This window comes from Haliotis cracherodii, unplaced genomic scaffold (genome assembly GCF_022045235.1).
Source record: "Haliotis cracherodii isolate W230 unplaced genomic scaffold, xgHalCrac1.p SCAF_18, whole genome shotgun sequence".
NCBI classification, from domain to species: Eukaryota; Metazoa; Mollusca; class Gastropoda; order Lepetellida; family Haliotidae; genus Haliotis; species Haliotis cracherodii.
This window is the reverse complement of record NW_027266273.1, coordinates 16,887,362-16,892,986: the sequence shown is the minus strand read 5'-3', so window position 1 is coordinate 16,892,986 and position 5,625 is coordinate 16,887,362.

Here is a 5,625-nt window from a genome sequence, read left to right as displayed (position 1 = left end):
AATACATTTGGATGAACGTGTATCATGAAGAACACTGGCAGTATTTGCGTTCAAGTCGATATTTTCTTATAAAAAACGGAAACATTGAGTTTTTGTAGCCCATTAGGAACCATGTGAACAGTTAGTCAAGATTCGTAAGAGCTAATATGAGAGACATACATTTTAGACGGAATACGTTCAGGAGATCAAGAGATCGTGGTGTAGGCTAAGCACTTTTCTTCCAGTTTTCGTCCATCGAATTCTAAAGCACAATTGCAACGTTTACAAATGCTTTGGCATCGGTTACCGTGATACATTACAGGGTTTCGGAGCAATTTAGGGCATGGGAGGTCTCTTCGCTGAAGTTCAGGTTTCAGTTAACTAGAGATCCAATCTGTGGTTATACTCAGAAGGTTACAAAAACGGATGAACAAAAATGAGTGACAGTTGACTGGATCGGAAATCGTTATGCACGTGAAAACCATGGTCACGTGACTCCAACCTCTGCACGGGGCATGACCAACCTTTGCACGGGGCATGCCTTGTTTTTGAGTTCTGCTGAAGTTCATTTGATTGATGGATCAAGACGCACTGGAATCTGTGGTTTAAACTTAAATGAAAGTGCTTAGATTCTCTAAGGGTTTGATACGCCATTATATCAAAGTCCGGTGTACAACCAAGGGGGTATTTGAGAACTGCGATGAGTGAGTGTACAACGCAGGTGGTGATATTCCAACCAAAACAGACCGGCCTGTAACCAATCGAATATTGGACCTATGGTTACAAGCATAAGCATTGGTATCCAATGATATATTCAGCCAGGTTACACATTGTGATCCCTCGACCGTCATTAATATCCTCCCTAACGACGTGTTGTTGATGGGTATTTGGACCTATGCTGGCCCGGAATTCCCAAAGATTACCAATTTTCCATCAACATAAACGCCCTGCACTCAAAACAAGTGCAACTTATTCCTTGCATATCGTTAGTCGTGAAGTTGAATATGTCAACATGTTTCTCTGTTTAGTGTTAAATAGTTTGACACTTGGTTCATTATTATATCCTGTTCTTTCAGGTTACAATTTGACTTGCCTTTGCCTGTGTGTGTGTGTGACCGTTGCCATTGGTACAAATGTGGAATGGTAGAAATCTTGTGATTTTGAATTATTTTTGTCGCTTATATTTTAATGGTAAGTGATTATGGTTTATGCTGCTTAGCAATATTCCAGCAATATCTGGACACCAGAAATGGGCTTCACACATTGTACACATGTCGGGAGTCATACCCGGGTCTCCGGAGTGACGAGCGAACGCTTTAACCACTAGGCTACCCGACGGCCCCTTGGAAACTATTGCGAAGAGATAAAGTGAGGGTCTTTCTTCGGAAAGAACAAACAGGGCTATAGAAGAATGGCGATTACTGCCACTAATCGACAAGCGCCCTGGGATTCCGAACGTGGAATGCGGCAAGTTAACGGTAATAATCAGCTTAAGCTGAGGAAGAACATGTGATTAGATGAAAGAAATAGTTGATATTGCAGCAATGTTGCACTCTAAAATATCTCAAGCTTTAAATATCAAAGTGACACTACAAATGTCAGTGCCCTATTGGCAACGGTGGTGATTTGATGTGTCACACACACCAGTGGGTTTTGCAAACAAACAGCTGCTTCACTTGTCATTTCACAAAATACATTTATTACCGTCATGTTTCAAACACAATATGCGCAATATACTATGTAAAGAGTGCACTCAATATTATTTGCATCAACCACATTGGGACTCCGTGTAAGTGGGCGTAGCTAAAGGAATTCTTCGTCTCTGAACCTGATGTCTTTTTTACGCGTTATGACAACCACCCATTGCTTGTGACACGTTGCGTGAGCTGGAACAGGCTTTTAGATTCCCATACCTCATAACTCTACTCTCTGAGAACCAATAAAGCAATCACCGTCACTTATGTCGGAACAGACAACGCTGAACAGATTGATGCATGTGTGATACTTTAATATCAAGAGATTTAATGACGACAATATAAAATAAAAGAATTCTCAGAGAGCGTATTCTTTCTCGTTTGAAATTATTTACCAAGAAAAAGTTTTAAAACAGACCAGCTGACGTCATACCTCGACTGTGTTTCATGCAAAACTATCCACGCAATCTACAGAACAATTGATATACAGAACAATATATGAAACAAGTATGTCTCGACAGAAGACAAACAACGCCATCGGATGCCAATGCAGGTAAAGGTTACCACTCCAGTTCATTGGGTATTTCCATAACATATTAGCCACATAGCCAACATCTATTGGTAACCAGCACTGTGTACATGTCAAGACTATTTCTTGCCATCAACTCCACTTTGGCGCTAAGTTAAAGCAGTGACTGCACTCAAATGTTGCACTTCATACATTTATGTCCGCATCGAGAATATTTTTGATTAAATTATGTTTTTCCAAGCTTTGCTGATCAAGTCTTTGTAAAGCATTTAGAAGTTATACACATGAGGAAGAGAATTTATGGATGTCAACGTCTTTATTATGAGGAACACCACGTTTCGGATTATATTGTTACTCCTTCATCAAGTGAAGTTTCAACTGATGAAAGAGTAAACACATACTCCGAAACGTTGTGGTCCTCATAATGAAGAAGTTGACATCCATAAAGTCTCTTCCTTTTGCTGATCACATTGTTTAATTCTACAGACATACGGTAGAGAAGCGAATTTCATCTCAACGAATCTTACCAAAGTGTTTGAACACTCATACTCACCAGTCACTGTTTTGCCACTGGTAGTTTTTCTAATGAAATCGAAACTTCTATGTTGCTGTAGTTTTTTTCTTAAAATGTTTTTTTCTGTGAAATGATATTTGGTACCAGTGTCATAGTGCTTGTCATACTGCAAGGCTGTCCAATAATTTGTGTGTCATTATAATCCAATCATATGTGTCCATAAGCAGACAACTTACGGCAATTTTTTCCCTCCAAAATCAATCATATATATGCCTAGAGGTCTACACCAGAATTTGACTATTGTGTAGAGAAAACGATTCGCTGTTACACAATGCCGAAGGATACGAGAGAAATGTTTTTTATCGATATTTTACAGATATCTTATGATTAAGGAAAGGGATTTGTTGCATAAAATTACATGTTCGTTGTGTCTGCTATACAACCATGTCACTCGCTAAATGTTACACTCCAAATTCTCCACGTGTCAATATGTTTTAACGAAGACAGGTAATGGCTCTGTAGTTTCTCATATGGAATCGTTCGTCTTTCATCTGTGATTGTACGTTGTACGCCACAGAAAGAGTTTTGTCACAGATGTCCACGTAACGAAATACGACAAACGACAAAGAAATGTGACAAAGAAAATAAATTTGTATTCCGGTGTAAATCATGATTAGGGAACTACATATTTTTCAGAATGTATGTTGCTTGAATAAAAAAATCCCATGCTATTTCAATTTAACATTTATGGCACAGAGGCACGTCGGTGTTCCTAAAGCTTCACAATTTCCAAAGTGTATATCCTGGCGTATGTGCCACCAAATCAGGCATGCACGCACGCACGCATTCAAGCATGCTCGCACTCACTCACTCACGCAGGCACGCACGCAAGCACGCAAGCACGCACGCACGCACGCACGCACACATACACACACAGCAAACTGCAAACATATAATGTCCGGTCCCTAAGGCGATAGTGATGTCATGTAGCTGGTATTGCAAACACGTCTTGGTAATTTGCCCTTGACAAAGGTTGTAATTGATGGTCCACACCAAGTATTGCTACAGTGCAGTCGTAGGATACAGCCAACTGTTTTTCCAATCGACGGTGATACTTGCTCTGTTAGCTGAGGTAACAGAGAAAGGGAGAAACAAATAAGACTGGCGAAAGTCAATACACTAAACGGGACTATCGCTGCAAATTTATTACTGTAATCTTGCGGGATAACGCATAACACACGATATAACTTTAAGACTCCGACACCGTCTAATTGATATCAGGCTTTTGTTTATTATTACACAAAAAAATAAGGAAATTACAAACTGAACTTTATTTAGACTCTATGTCAGTTGGCATACCTATTTCGTACAGTTTAAAGGATATCGAATTTCAAACTGCACTGTAAGCGTAGGAATGACCATACGCACACGCATCAAAGGTTAGTACGATTAAAGGGACATCTCTAAATAGATCAGGTACTAATCATGCAGATGGTCATGTACTGCTAATAATTACTAATAATTGACATTTCCTGAAATTTATCATCCAAGTTGGCTGCGCCAGAACAGCTGTACGCGTCGCAGAATAGTATCTAATAAAAAAGTCGTACAGTGTGCTTTATTAAAGCAAGTTGAAAGAACGTGAGTTTTACAAGAGATGTATTTATTGGAAATGTCAACATCAATGCTTATCAAAATAACTTTCTTAAATTGTTTGAAGTCTTTGGAGCACATTTACATCTGACCTTAGAGAGAATGGTCTTGAAACATTTATATGCGTTTTCAAAACTACCTTTTTCAATTTACTATCATAAACAACAATGTTAGGTAATTCCAACAGCTACCAGAACGTGTAGTGTTTGTAAACAGCAGGACGCCGCCTTCTACAAATGATCGGCGTGATGGTGTTAAAGGAACAGGATAAATACGTCGAGTAAAATCTAATTAGGTTTTGAATATCAAAGTGTAATAACTAGGTCACTCTGATGGGCTGTAAGGTCATCCCACAAGGGACAGAAACAGACCAGCAGTTCATCATAAGTGAGGATAACAACCCGATTGAACGTAGCTTGCACATGGAATTGTCACTTGTAACCATCGATCTTTCAGAGCCATCATTTTTGTGGCATTAGCTGCTGATCGGGTCGCAAGAGATGAATGACCGATATTTTTTGCTGTTTTCAATCGCCAACATGAAATGCTGGCAAACTCTTCTTGAACAAAATAAGTTTGGGTGAACATTACAGTCCGTTTGACTCCAAATGAGAACGATGAATTGCAAAATAACTCGAAATCCAGAAAAGTGTATGAAACATAAATACAGTACTTGACCATGAATACCCTGTACCCAACAAAATCTTAATTTTGTTTAATTTAAGACCCATGACGGATGAAGGGGTTTCCTACATTGCTCCTCCATCAGTTGTGAGAATTCGATATGGACATTGGGTCGATGCAGTAGATACCATTTCTTTTAGGTTTTGTTTGTTTGTTTGCTGTTTAACGCCAGACACAGCAATATTCCAGGTATATGACGGCGGTCTGTAAATAATCGAGTCCGGACCAGACAATCCAGTGATTGATATCATGAGCATCGATCCACGGACTTGGGTTACGATGTTCTCTTAGGTACGGCATTTAAACAGTATCGTTTAAAATTGGACTTTCTCATACTAAAGGTCGTGTCAGTCATTGTGTCCGACAAATAGTACAGAAAACAAAAATAAATATACGCATATACTTGCGAGCCGCGATGCTGAGGCCCAATCTGATTCCTGATTTCTTTCAAATACACGCACAAGGGCAAATATCAGAATGTGTTTATTTTTGATTGCTTGTGGGTGATATTCCAAATTTCACATGTATGGGTGTGTATTGTATTGTATTTGTGTATTTGTTTACGCTATAAT